This window comes from Protopterus annectens, chromosome 8.part0 (assembly GCF_019279795.1).
Source record: "Protopterus annectens isolate FY-2018-M chromosome 8.part0, PAN1.0, whole genome shotgun sequence".
Lineage (NCBI taxonomy): Eukaryota > Metazoa > Chordata > Ceratodontiformes > Protopteridae > Protopterus > Protopterus annectens.
The window spans coordinates 490,930,482-490,945,814 of record NC_056741.1 but is presented as its reverse complement, the minus strand read 5'-3'; positions in this window follow the sequence as shown (position 1 = coordinate 490,945,814).

Sequence of the window (15,333 nt, the reverse complement as noted above, 5' to 3'; positions counted from 1 at the left end):
TTAATCTTCTGTGCATTGGTGCAAATTTCAGTTTGGCAGAATTATCTAGCAACAAATTAATATTTATAACCCCATTATCACTGCTCATCAATGGTGGTAAAACTTGACTTAAACTAACAGTAATTTCTTTAGGAACACAAACAATTTCTATCTAGTATGTTCCATTTCCTGGTAGTTTTTTTTTTTTTTTTACAATCTGAAGCAATTGTTGTTCCTGAACATAAGTAGAGAATATATATATTTTTTTACTAATGTTGTTGAATCCATAGTATTGCAATCTGTTAATGGTAAATTTAAGTCCCCAGCTTATATCATTCTTCCCTGTTGTGTTTCATGTAAGAAATGTATGAATTCCTCTAGGTCATCAGCACTTGACGTTGGTGGCCTATACACTCCAACAATTGTTATATGTTACAGGGTTGTCTTTATTGTCACAGTTACACAGTCTATAGTATTGGTGTTATCATTGAACATGTAATAATCACAGGTCTCATAATTACCTTTAATCCCCATCATAACACATCCACCTGATTTTTTGTTAGAATGTCTGTTACAGAAAAATATTCATACCCTGACAGAACTGGCTTCCCATCATCGTTCTTTAACCATGTTTCACAAACAATAACAACATCAATCTTGTGAAAACATAACAAATTTTCAAATAAAAAAACTTTATTATTAACATTTATCAGAGATGCATCAAATGTTGCTATCTGTAAACTGTTAAATTTTTGCCCTGGCAAAAATCCTGCCTAGTGTTTGTCAAGTATTGCAAAATATCTGCTGCAAAAACTATCTTTCCTGATCTTGACAAATGCACGCCATCCTGTCTGAACATGTGTGCTCAAAACTAGACTTGGATGCTCTACACATTTCCATTTTTTTAAAACGGCATTTTTCCATGTAGTGAACTGACTATCCCTTCTATATGTGATTTGTGAAAAATTTGTCCTAACACCAGTACAAGCTATACTGTCTAAGAGGGCTGTACGTTCCCTACTAACAGTCAGACAGTCCATGTGGATGAGATCATTTGCACCAACATGGATAAAAACAGATCCATTCTTCATTACATTGAGACATTCCAAGGCTTGTCTCACATCTTCTATTTTTGCTGCTGGCAAGCATAACACTATTCAATGTTCGTTATGTTCTCTGCAAATGTAAGTATCAGTTCCTCTAACAACTGAATCTCCAGTTACAAGAGTTTCTATCTTTTCTGGCCAGATCTGAAGAATATTCAAGTTCTAATTCAATAATACTTACTATGCCAATTGTTACCAAGGAATGATCTTCATCAACGTTAGTCTTATTAATCCCACTGTTTTCATTGCATATTACATTTGCAAGTAGATAATTCTCATCTAGCTGTCGTTATACATCCACAGCTTGAGCCATTATACATCCACAGCTTGAGCCATGTGGTTATATAACTTACATCACACCACACTTTTTCATTCATAGCTGTTATTATATTGTTATAGAGCACTATGTTACAGTTGCTAATAAATCTATTTTGAAGAAATGCATGCTGTTATAAGGTTTCAAGTCCCAACCTATACAGTTCTGACATTAACTTATATTCTCCATTGTTTTCCACAACATGAAAGTAGACATAAAGGTCTATATGACTATGGGTTTGTCTTACTCCCCTTTCACTTGCAGACATGTTTAATAAGCTCATGTCTCCAATGTTGAGGAATCTCCCCATATTTATATGACCTAGTAATTAATAGATACAATGATACTGTAAGGTCTTGCTCAATGTCATTGTTGCTCATTCTGTCTCCTCCCTGTCCATGTGCTTTGTTTGGATCCAGTTTACACAGTTCTTTTTCAATATACTAGCAATTCAATGGACCCTCCAGAATAAAATGGTTCCAATTAGCCAAAAAGTACAATGAATAAATATAAACCAGCACCAAGACACGACTGTGACCATATAAACTCAGGTTTAATGCAGTATAACAAGGTAAGCGCCACACAATAAATGTGCTTCTTCAGACAACAAGTCATAAAATCAAATAAATTATATAATACATTCATCATGTGTCATAAAAACAACAAAACAATAAAAACACATCCCTAATAAAACAATGATTGAGTAAATGGCAGCAAATGAACCTGGAATTGAGTTTTAATTATATATGACTATTGATAGACTTTTTTAAACCTTTGGAGAAAGAACTGACTGTTGATAGAATATATGCTGCATTGCCTGATTTGCATAAGGATGAGTTCCTAGCAAGGATGGACAGGGTCATTGATAATGTGTCTTCCTATGAACAGAGACTGAGAGCTCAAAAAATGAAAAAAATTAGTGAGTGACACTACAGACTTCTAGGGTAATGTGTTTACCAGGGCAAGGAATTTGAATGCGGCTAGCATGGTGGTTGATACAAATAATATTCTTCAGAAAGAGAAAGATGCTGTTGTGCCTAGGACTCTCTCTCTACTAATAAAGCAGTGAATAATAATGTTGATGGGAATACTGGCATTGACATGATCAATGTTTCCAGTACATCTACCAGTTTCCCTTTAAACCCGACTTCTTCCACCAAGCCGCAGATGTACAACCAAGTCCATAAATATGATTGGTCCCACAGAGACACTCCCTTTACCTCTTCTGATTCGACAGAGGGAGAAATTGTGTTATTCACACCCCAGAGCCGAGGGAGGAAGCGGCACCATTTGATGGAAGATGACAGAGCACAGACTTTGAAAACCACGTGGATGGACCAAATGGTTCAGTAATTTATAACATTTCCAACAAGGAAGTGACTTTAGCACAATTGTCTTTGCTAGAATGTGGTTTATCATTTATTCCAGCTTAGGGTCCTGCCCGAGCTAAACCTTAGTAGACATTAAGAAATTTGTTAGAAATGTCATGTTTAAAACTTTGTATGGGGGTACTAATGATATAACAGAGAATTTTACATTTAAGAGACCTAGTGTTTTTCATCCTTTATTACATCCCGTATTAGAAATGTTTTCAAAGAAATGTAAAATTGATTTAATGGCTGCATATAAAGGTGGAAGATGAAAAAAAGACCTTTTGTAATTTAAATAGTAGCTTAACGACAGGTTTTATTAGACTTACAGGAGATGTAAGTCTGGATGTAGAAATAACTATAAAATCTGCTGACAAAGGTGGATCCATCATTGTGATGGACACAGTTTTATGATGACAGTATTATGGAGTTATTGAGGGATACATATGTGTATAGTGAAGTTAACTTTGAATATGTCACTACATTACATGACAGAGTGAATTCAAGTTTGAGTGATTGTTTATACAGTGGGTTAATATCTAAGGAGTTGTTTGACTACTTCATGGTAGAGCACCCTGTAGTCCCGGTGTTCCAAGTACTACCAAAGATACATAAATATGTAGAGATGCCTCCTATCAGAACTATAGTGTCTGGCAAAGGCTGGATCATGGAACCAATCTCTGTGTTTATAGAGAAAAAGTTAAGGCCAGTTCTTAATCCACAAAAACAGTTGCTAAGAGGCACTCGACAGTACTTGGGTGATCTATATCAGGCTACAAATGGTTTGAATTTTGATGGGAAGTATTTCCTAGTAAGTTTAGACATTGTGTCTCTTTTCACATGTATCCCACATGATAAAGGTATTAGCATGTTGAAGGAATTATTAACATTTAAGAGTGATTACGATATAACAACTATTGACTTCATATGCCTTTTTCTAGAAATTGTTTTAGAAAACAATGTTTTTATGTATAGTGAGCGTTTATTTCTACAGAAGATTGACGTAGCTATGGGCACTAGTGCCAATAGCTACGCCAATACTGTTATGGCCCTATGGGAGGAGTAGCATGTTTTTGATTCTGACTTTTCATCCTATATTACATTTTACAGAAGGTTTGTAGACAACCTTTTTTTGGTTTAATTTATATGTCATTTGAATAATACTGTGTCATTTCTGTCATTTACACACAAGGTTTTAGTAAAACAGATAGATTTTCTAGATGTTAAGGTATTTGTTAATTCTCTGGGTCATTTAACCACTACTTTGTATAGGAAAAATACACTGCTGCAATGCAACAGTATGCGTGCTGGACATGTTTTTAAAAATGTTGCTTAAGGACAGTGTATGCGTCTATCTAGGGTGAATAATGAAGATACTTTATATGAGAGGGACATTAATTGTTTTAAGCAGGAACTACTTGACAGAGGCTATTAGAGAAAAGAAGTAGATGATGCAGTTTATTTTATGAAAGAGAATAGGAGAGGGAGGGGTAGAAATTATTTTACACATAGACCTTCTTCATTTAATGAAAGGGATGCTGAGTCTACTATGATAGAGACACTTCCCATGTCTCTTTTTTATACTAGTGATGTAAATGAAATTATAAGAATTATCAAGAATAATTGGTCTATTTTACATCTTGACCATGATATTCAATCTATTGTGGGTGAACAACCCAGATTTAGTTTTAAAAATAAGAAATTTCTAAAAAGACACCTGTGTTATAAAAATTCCACATGTGCCAGGAGAGATGTAATAAATAGACCTTCGATGCATTGTTGTTTTAGATGTAATTTCTGTACATTTATAGACCCCTTTGTAGACTTTGCTCATCCTATCACAAATAGGAATTTTTATTTTAAAATTACTGCTTATTGTCACAGTAGGAACCTAGCTTATTTAGCCAAGTGTAGAGCCTGCAAATGTTTTTATATAGACAAGACCAATAGGTCTTTGCTGGAGAGGCTGAGAGAACATATGTATAGTATAAATAAATGTGATGAACATAATGCCCTGGCTAAACACCATGTTGAATATGGATATGAACACATTTTTGGATTCAGGGTAATTGAGATGGTGAGCCCTAATATTTGAGGTGGTGATTTTAGAAATTTTACTGAAAAATGAGAATTATCATGGAGTTTTAATATGCAGGTGGATAGGTTTCCTGGCATTAATGAGAGAGCCTCTATTAAACTGGCTTTGAAGGCCAGAGGCCTTTTTAAATTAATAAGATTGTTTTATTGTTTTATTAGGGATGTGTTCTTATTGGTTTGTTGTTTTTATGACACATGAATGTATTATATAATGTATTTGATGTTATGACTTGTTGTCTGAAGAAGCACATTTATTATGTGAAAGCGCTTACCTTGTTATACTGCAATAAACCTGAATTTATATGGTCACAGTCATGTCTTGGTGCTGGTTTAAATGTATTCATTGTCTTTTATAGGTTCATAGGTAGGTACTAGGCTATTGGCCCTGGAGTCTATACAAGCCCATCCAAAAAGGTAACCTGGCTTTTGCCACCCAAGAAAATTATTTTCCTGTGTCACTTTCGAGCAGAGCCCCAGAGGTGATCCCCGGGGTGAATTTCCTATTTCCCATCCAATCATCAAGATTTTTCTTGAAGAGTGCTAAGGAGGAGCTTTGTTTGATATAGATAGGTAGTTTATTCCAGAGTATGGGAAGTCTCTGGGACAGGAATCTATCCCTCCAGCATGTTCTGTTTATTGTGGTGACAAGGTTTAGGTCCCTAGAGCGTGTAGCTCGGAGGGATTGGGATTTCTTTAAGTGGAGCATGTCCAACAGCTCTGGGTTTGACATAGCTTTGTATGTTAGGCAGAGATCACCTCTGAGTAGGCAATATGCGACGGAGTAAAGCTGGAGTTTTTTTAGATGGTCTGCGTAGGGCATCTGTTTGAGGCTGGTAATCCTCTTTGTGAGGTATTTCTGCGGCCTTTCCAGTTGTTGTCTTGTGAGGTACATACCAAAAGGGGCATTGTACTCTATAATGGGTTAATGAGTGATGAGTAGAGGAGAACAATGACCTCTTTTTTTCTGGATGAGAAACCTTTTGTGATGAGGTGTGCAACATAGAAAGATTTCCTGACTACTGTGGTGATGTGATTATCAAAGGAGAGAATACTGTCCACCTGTGTCCCAAGGTCTCTTATCACACTTTCAGTGTTAAGTATACTACCGCCTATGTTGTAGTTCATGGGTACAGAGAGTAGCCAAAGACCTTCTGTGTTAGCCTGTACCTCAGAGAAGTAGATACCAAACAGGAGAGGACCCAGGACTGAACCCTGTGGTACTCCACTTGTCACTGGTCTGAAGTCAGATTTGGAGTCTGCTACTTTGACAGTGTGGGTTCTGTCAGTGAGTCATTTGGCAACCCATCTTGTGACATAGGGATTTATACCTAGTTTAGTGAGTTTATCTATAATTCCAGAGTGGGGGATGGTGACGAAAGCCGTGGCAAGATCTAGATAGGCTGTGTGAACCACCTTACCCTTGTCTATGGCTTTGGTGACTGCTTCAAAGAAGTCTGTCAGGTTTAGGAGACATGATCTGCCTTTTACAAACCCGAACTGGGTGGGGTCCAGAGTTTGGAGATTACTAATGTCATTGTTTATAAGTTCCATGATGATACATTCCATGGTCTTGCAAACCAGGCTCGTCAGGCTAATAGTACGGTAGTTCCCAGGGTCCGTGGTGGCTCCCCCCTTGTGGAGTGGGATAACCGTCGCTGTGCGCCATTCAGCAGGCACAAAGCCTGAGGTGAGGCTATGACTGAACATGGTACTTAGGTGGGGTGCCAGTTCATTCTGTAGTTTGTGTAGAACGCGGCCTGGGATGTTGTCTGGTCCCATGGATGCTGTGTTCTTGGCATTGGAGAGTGTGGTTTTTACCTGTGCAGCCGTGATTACAGGAACTTTGTATTCTTCTGGTATAGAGATGGGCTCTTTAGGGGGTGAGAGGGGGGTAAAGTTAGCACTGAACCTATCTGCCAGGATGTTGGCAATATCAGTTGGGTCTGTATATTTAGTGCCATTGTGCTGTAACTCAGAGCAGATCTGAGTGCTGCCATTGAGATTCTTGACATAGCTATGGAATGCTTTGTGATTGTCTTTAGAATCAGTGGTGATTTTGTTTTCATAACTAGCTTTGGAGGATTTTATCAGGGATCGCAGCTTCTTACTGAGGCTGACAAGGGAGCTCCTCCACTCATGGGATTTTACTCTCTTTTGCAACAGTTTCTTCCTTCTGTTTGAAAGTTTATTTATGGCAGGGGACCACCAGATTGGCTTCCTTTTTTTGGAGGGTAGTGTCTTTTCTGTTTGGGATAGCACGATCCATGCACTCATGCAAGTGCTTATAAAGTGCAATTGTGTAGGATTCAGTAGTCGTAACTGTATTGTCCATCTGCATGGGTGTCATGAAGTTCACCACTTCTGTCTTAAGAAGCATGAAGTTGGCTTTGGAGAAATTTGTTACCATGATTTCCTTAATGGGCGGTGGAGGCAGGATCTGATTCAGATGTGGATATCTAGGGTAATTAGCTTATGGTCGGATTGGACCAATGAGGCATTGACTTCAGGTGTGGAACACCGGTCACTCATGTTGGTAATGACTAGATCTAGGATATTGTTGCCCCTGGTGTGGGTGTGGATACATTGATCCAGGGCATTGGAGTTTATGAATTCCAGAAAGCACTGAGTGAAGGAGTTGGTACATGAGTAGTTTTCCCAGTTAATGGTGGGGTAGTTGAAATCGCCCATTATTAGGGTGTTTGGTTGAACCCTAATATTTTCCAGTACATCAAGAAAAGAGGAGTGGGAATCCTGGGCATGGTGGGTGATCTGTAGCAAGCTACAATTTGCATTGCAGTTTTACCCTGAGTTAGTTGCACTTGGATAACCTCGGCTGCATTATGCTGAGCAACTAGCCTGGACGTGTGAATATCCTTAATGAATATGGACACACCTCCGCCTTTGGTGTTCCGGTCTAGGTTACATGGCTGAAAAGTGTGTTATGAGTTATAGCCTGGTAGTGCAGGGGTGCTCTCTGGAGCCTTGAACCAGGTTTCAGTCACTGCACAGATATCAATGTTCTCCATTTTAAGGAGTGCCTCGAGTGAGTGCATTTTGAGATTTAGACTTCTAGCATTGAGTAGCATCACCTTCAGTTTTTGCTTGCCTGTTCCTGTTATGGTGGTGAATTTGTCATTTGAGCCTTGCCTAAAAAGGTACTATAGGGGCGGCAAGAACCTTAGCCAGTATCCGGAATCCCAGGGGTGACAGGTGCAGGCCATCTCTGGCAAAGCATCGTGGTCTGTCGACCATATCATCCCAGGCAGACAGATACTTGATCCCTTTAGAATGGCACCAGAAGCTTAGCCAATTGTTGAAGTCAATAATTTTGTCCTTGTACTGCGGCATCATTCTGGGTGATGGCAGAATGCTACTCAGGGCTAGGGTCATACTTGCCTGGGCTACAAGATCGGAGAGCTCTTCCATGTCTCTTTTCATGTAGTCCAGGGAGGTACATCTCAGGTCGTTCACACCAACATGGACAATGACAGAGTCATATTTGTACTTGTTGCGGAGTGACCTGAGTCCATGGGTTATGTGACGGATCCTGGCACCCGACAAGCAGCTGACAGTAACCTTCTCCTTGTTTAGCCTGGTGAGTGGGACATCAGTGTGCCTGACTATAGAGTCACCTATGACTAGTGTGTTGGGTACATTGTTTTGCTTTATTGGCTGTGGTTGAGTGGCACACTGCATCTGCGGGCTATCTTTTTCAGTATAACCTAATTTGATTCCAGTTTCTGTGGTGACCTGGATGTCACTAGGACAACTTATCACCCCCTTTGTGGGGCCAAACTGTTTTGCCTAAGATTTTGTAAATATATCTATAATCTGTTGTGTCTGAGAATACAGTTTGGAAACTACACACAGTTTATCAGTTTGTAGTCTTTACTCATTCCACATCTTATGTATCTAAAAAAGGTTTCCTATTATGCTCAATATCTTTATATAAATTTTCTTAATTTTTCTTGATCTTGTCTCACCATATGATTAATTTGTTGGTCCATATTATTTATTTCAGTTTTCAAAGTTGTAGTTCAACCTCTCTTCAATTTTTTTTTTTATATTTATTGTCTCTCACCTTAATCAGCTATCGTGTTCTTATGGAAATGTATCCCCCTGACATTGTATGGCTAGATCTGATGTTAAAACATTTTTTTTCTTATTTTTTGCAATCAAACAATTTCTCTTTCAAAACTTTCCACATTCCATCTGCAGTTTTTCTACTCCAGTTAGCTTTACCAAGTTACTGTTTTGTTTGCATATAATCTGTAATTAATCTTCTGTGCATTGGTGCAGATTTCAGTTTGGCAGAATTATCTAGCAACAAATTAATATTTATAACCCCATTATCACTGCTCATCAATGGTGGTAAAACTTGACTTAAAGTAACAGTAATTTCTTTAGGAACACAAACAATTTCTATCTAGTATGTTCCATTTCCTGGTAGTTTTTTTTTTTTTTACAATCTGAAGCAATTGTTGTTCCTGAACATAAGTAGAGAATATATATTTTTTTTACTAATGCTGTTGAATCCATAGTATTGCAATCTGTTAATGGTAAATTTAAGTCCCCAGCTTATATCATTCTTCCCTCTTGTGTTTCATGTAAGAAATGTATGAATTCCTTTAGGTCATCAGCACTTGACATTGGTGGCCTATACACTCCAACAATTGTTATATGTTACAGGGTTGTCTTTATTGTCACAGTTACACAGTCTATAGTATTGGTGTTATCATTGAACATGTAATAATCACAGGTCTCATAATTACCTTTAATCCCCATCATAACACATCCACCTGATCTTTTGTTAGAATGTCTGTTACTGAAAAATATTCATACCCTGACAGAACTGGCTTCCCATCATTGTTCTTTAACCATGTTTCACAAACAATAACAACATCAATCTTGTGAAAACATAACAGATTTTCAAATAAAAAAACTTTATTATTAACATTTATCAGAGATGCATCAAATGTTGCTATCTGTAAACTGTTAAATTTTTGCCCTGGCAAAAATCCTGCCTAGTGTTTGTCAAGTATTGCAAAATATCTGCTGCAAAAACTATCTCCCCTGATCTTGACAAATGCACGCCATCCTGTCTGAACATGTGTGCTCAAAACTAGACTTGGATGCTCTACACATTTCCATTTTTTTAAAACGGCATTTTTCCATGTAGTGAACTGACTATCCCTTCTATATGTGATTTGTGAAAAATTTGTCCTAACACCAGTACAAGCTATACTGTCTAAGAGGGCTGTACGTTCCCTACTAACAGTCAGAGAGTCCATGTGGATGAGATCATTTGTACCAACATGGATAAAAACAGATCCATTCTTCATTACATTAAGACATTCCAAGGCTTGTCTCGCATCTTCTATTTTTGCTGCTGGCAAGCATAACACTATTCAATGTTCGTTATGTTCTCTGCAAATGTAAGTATCAGTTCCTCTAACAACTGAATCTCCAGTTACAAGAGTTTCTATCTTTTCTGGCCAGATCTGAAGAATATTCAAGTTCTAATTCAATAATACTTACTATGCCAATTGTTACCAAGGAATGATCTTCATCAACGTTAGTCTTATTAATCCCACTGTTTTCATTGCATATTACATTTGCAAGTAGATAATTCTCATCTAGCTGTCGTTATACATCCACAGCTTGAGCCATGTGGCCATCATCTGTCATTCGCTTCTTTTTTCTTACAATAGTATTCTTTAATCCTTTCACATTCAGTTTTGATTTCATTTTCACTTGTTCCTTGCCTCTTTTTTCTACCTTCTTTTTTTGGAAAAGAATGATGCCTTTTTCTGTAGACTCATAGCCGGCCTTAGGCATAAGCCAACTAGGCAGCTGCCTAGGGTGCCACTGTAGCAGGGGCAGGTTTTCAGTATTTATTTGTTGTAGGCAGACCAGGATGAGGGCCCCAGGTGGTGTGGGGGGGCACCGTGGAGCCTTTTTACCTAGGGCACCAGTTGACCTAAGGCCGCGCCTGTGTAGACTGAAGGTTTTATGATAGAAACATGTTGTACTTCCCTGTAATATGTGTGTTACATAGCAAAGCAGTGTCCTTTTTAGCATGAATTCTCTATATTCTCTACTTTTAAGACCTTTATTAGTGTCTTTTTCTTCCTTGTTATTTGTTGTGAACTTCTTCCTTTCTTTCTTTTTTTTTTTTGTTTCCTTCTAAACACTTTGAATCCTCAGATTGCTGAATACGTCCATCCAGAATTCTAAAATTGTCAGAGGCATTGCCTTGCTTCATAGAGGTTGAATGATCTTTATAGACAGTAGGCATGTCATTTCCTAAATGTGTTCCATTTTCTCTTTGCCTAACATTATTTATCTCAGCAGTCCGGTCATTAATATATGTAAAAACAGTTTTCCAAGCCATGCTAATTGCACAAGTGCAATCATCTTCAGTAAATCTATATTTACGTCTAATAATGGTAATCAAATCATCCAATCTTTTACACGAGGAACACAAATCACCAGTGTTATCAGGTGTTACCTTTAAATATGCATAACATTTATTACATTGTGAAGAAAAGAATAATCCAAATAAGTAACCACAGACATTTAAGAGAACTTAAATTAAATTCTATGAGAAAAATCAACAAGCAATATACAACCAAACACTAAAGTAAGTACAGTAAAATTGTTGTTCTGACCGTACAAGTTCTGAAAATCAGACGAAAGCTATAATTCCTTTTCATCACTGTCACTCTCAGTTGCACTTCTTTTTAACAGTAAAGATCAATAAATCACAAACCAAGATAGGATTTTTTAGATAAGCTCTGGATTGTCCTCTCTGCAGTCTGTTTGAATGTATAGCTGATTAGGCTCCTTGGGATGGCTAGAACTTGCCTGTCTAAAATATACCTCTTTCTAACAAACAACAGTGAAAATTAAAGGTAAAATAACATATAAGTCAAAGTGAATCTTCTTGTCTACATAGGTGTCCCTTCCTTCCTATAAACAGTGAAAAACAGTGGCAAAAATAAAATATAAATTCAAATAAAACTTTTCTTATCAGACAGGATTGTTTATATAAGGTCTACTTGCTAGAGACCCCATTGTCCCGAGACAAATCCACAAGTGGAGCTTATAGAGATTCAAATCATACTTAATAGGATCAGTTATCAGATCATGGCAGGCTACAGGTCCCCTTCTTTGCCCCCTAAAAAATCATATAGCATTCTTAATTATTTTTGATGAACTCCTTGTAAGTAGGAATGCTCTTATCATAAGTGCCTTCTAACTATCCAATGATAAACTGGGATACCTATACCACAAATGTACAACAATTCTCGGATTAGATAAACAAAAACACTCTGGATGAGATTAAGGACCCCATTACAGAACAGAACTTACCCAACATAGTCTGAACAAACTTAACATCCATGTGTGATATTCAAAATGTATCCTCCACACTGGTCAAGTCCAACCTTACACAAATAACCTTCTACATCAAACTCTCTAAACCATCACAGGCAAACAAGGATAATCACACAGAACAGTATTCTCAGCATGTGAACTTTGTCTCCTGCTGTTAGCTATCAATCACAGCTGCAGACAGTTCAATTTGGCCACTTTGACAGTTACTAAAGGAAGGTGTTTAGGGGGAGGGGAGATGAGTTTAGGGGAGATAAGTTTAAGGATTACAACTTAGGTATAACAAAAGAATGAAAATTGGCCACTTTAGAAATAAAAGGAAGTAATGGGCACTGAGAATACTGTTGTGTGTGATTAGCATTGTTTGTCTTTTAAGTAGTCATTAAAAAGCAAGAAATGGTAATTAAACCGACTGACTAAAAGAAAGTAGGGTATGCTTGAAAATACATGTAAAGTCAATGCATTGACAGGAGAGTAGGGGCTATGATGTAATATTTTAAAACCAAACATTGCAATGTGGGATACCTGGAAGTAGACTAAAAAATCAAGATGCTGGACCCCATGTGGGCAGACTCTGGAACTGCATTTAAATATATAAAAAAATTATATAGAGTCAAAAAGTGGTGTTAAATTTGAGGAAACATAAAGATATGATGAAGTAAACATGCTTTTTCAGTCTGTGGGTGTGTGTCTCCTTTAAGAAAGCTATCTAATTCTTCCAAAGTAATTTTACTTTACAAGCTTTCAATTGCTTCTACAGAAAAAGTCTTCATACACAATATCCCCGGAATTTATTAAACTCCGTGCAGAAATAGTGCTATTCCTGCACGGAGTTGTTTGTGTCCATGTAGAACAGCAGTGCACCTTGCATATGCATGAAAGAGTGCTGCTGTTTAACCCACACAGACATGAACCATGTATGAGTGCAGGGGGCGTGTCCAAGCAGTGCACAGACACTAAACACACAATCTGCCTCAGAAAGTGCCATACGGCACTTTTTAAGCCATACTGCCATAATATTAGAGCTTTGCTCTAATATTATTCCAGTATTTCAGTATTCATGGACACTGAAATGTAAACATTGATCATTTCAGTGTCCGTGGACACTGAAATTAAAACGGCAAGAGCAAAGCAATACAGGGGGTGTGTCACACTTGTATTGCTAAAGCACCATATGGCACCTCTGCATCCTGAAAAATCAGGAAATGTGTGCAAATGCACACATAACAGGGGATAAATTCCCCAAAAGTTAAAAAGCAAAAGCAAAGCCCCACAAACACACAAAGCTGATAGAGAACATGTCATGCATCAGCATGAAACACACATAGAAGCCTGAAAGCCCAATCAATGTCAGTATTTCTTGAATATAGTCCCAAGTAGTTGTCAGAACATTACAATACACACCCATATAACCTAAAAATATAATAATAATACTATATACTTATTTGTAATACCCTAAGGAATGTTTAAATGTAGCTAAGTGGGTGTGTACATTATGGCTGTTCCCTTAGCGTAGCTTAAACATCCCATAGGAGCTAAATGAAAATAGGCAACTTATTTTCCCATGTGAAAGTAGTATTAAAATTATTTTAGTAAACTTAAATTATGTAGCAACTATTTTTTTGTCAACCAGGGTATAGCAGTTCCAAAAGTGAGATTTCAGTGTAGAAAAGATGTGAAACCCCCTTATAAACACACATGCCCCATACAGTATAGTCACATAAGAATATAATGTAATAAAAGCACATAGGGAGATGTCATGGAAGGTAAAAGTAAACTTATAATGTGTATGTAAATATTATTTTATAGACAGAAAAAAAAGCATTCTGCAAGGAGAAACAAGGTATAAACCAACACACCTTGTAGAATCAGACCTGATACCAAAATAAGAGTCCAAAGTAAAATTCTTCCGTTTATTCACAGCCACAAAATAAGTCAAGCGCTTTCATCCGCCACACTACAGGACTTTATCAAAACAGTTAACATCCAGTCATAAAGTGCTTTTATCCTTGAATTAGTTAACATCAATTTAGTACTTAAATAATTAAATTATACAATAAAAGTATTCATGAGCTTTTAAAACATTCAAGTAGTCATTCTAAAATCACAATGTATTAATTATTACCATTTAAATGAAAATAATTATTAATATGAATGCAAAACTAACATATATTATTCAAAAACATTTTATAAAAACTTTCACAATTCATAGTTTGGTCGCTCTTTCTTTATGTATAGGTACAAGGGAAACGTGGTCGTTAACCAAAGCAGCCATCTATACTCACTTCTATATATGTTATTTGACCAATCCCCCCTAATATCTTTTTAATAATTTCCAAGATACCAAAATGAAATCCTTGCCTAACCACACAAGAGAGTGTATGCTTATATAACGAATTATTAGTATTATATGTCTCAACAGCATATAAATGTTCATATATTCTTTCACATAGGGATCTCTCTGTTTTCCCCACATAGAACATGTAACAGTCTTGGCAAATAACTATGTATACTAACCCACTTCTATCACAGTTCCCTTTTTTCAAATAAATCTTTATTTGGGGGTCACCAATCATTAATTCCTTACCTGTGTAAATATACGGACAGTACTTGCATAAACCACAACTAGCTGTACCTCCTTGGGTGGGTTGTTGGTGGATGGGATGTTCAAACAGAAATTTCAAGTTGTGTCCCACCTTAGTTGTAAATAGGGAGTTTTCTCCCAATTTCTTACTTAACTCTTGGTTACATTGCACTATTAACCAATTGTGAGTCAAAATATCCTTGACTTTACCATTAAAAGTTCCAAACTGTGTAAACATAGTGTTGGTATATTCTTGTTTTTTATTATTATTGGGTCTCCTCACCCTATTTGTGGTTATATCTTGATCTAAAATTGGAATAAACTTGTCTCCCCACCCTCTCAGAATTTTGTCAGCCAAATTGTAAACCATTTTTGGGGGGTACTCTCTGGCCAGAAACATAGAATTCAAATTTCCTAGTTCTAATTTGAAATCTGTAATAGTGGAGCACATTCTGGCAACTCGCACCATGTGACCTCTAACTAGGT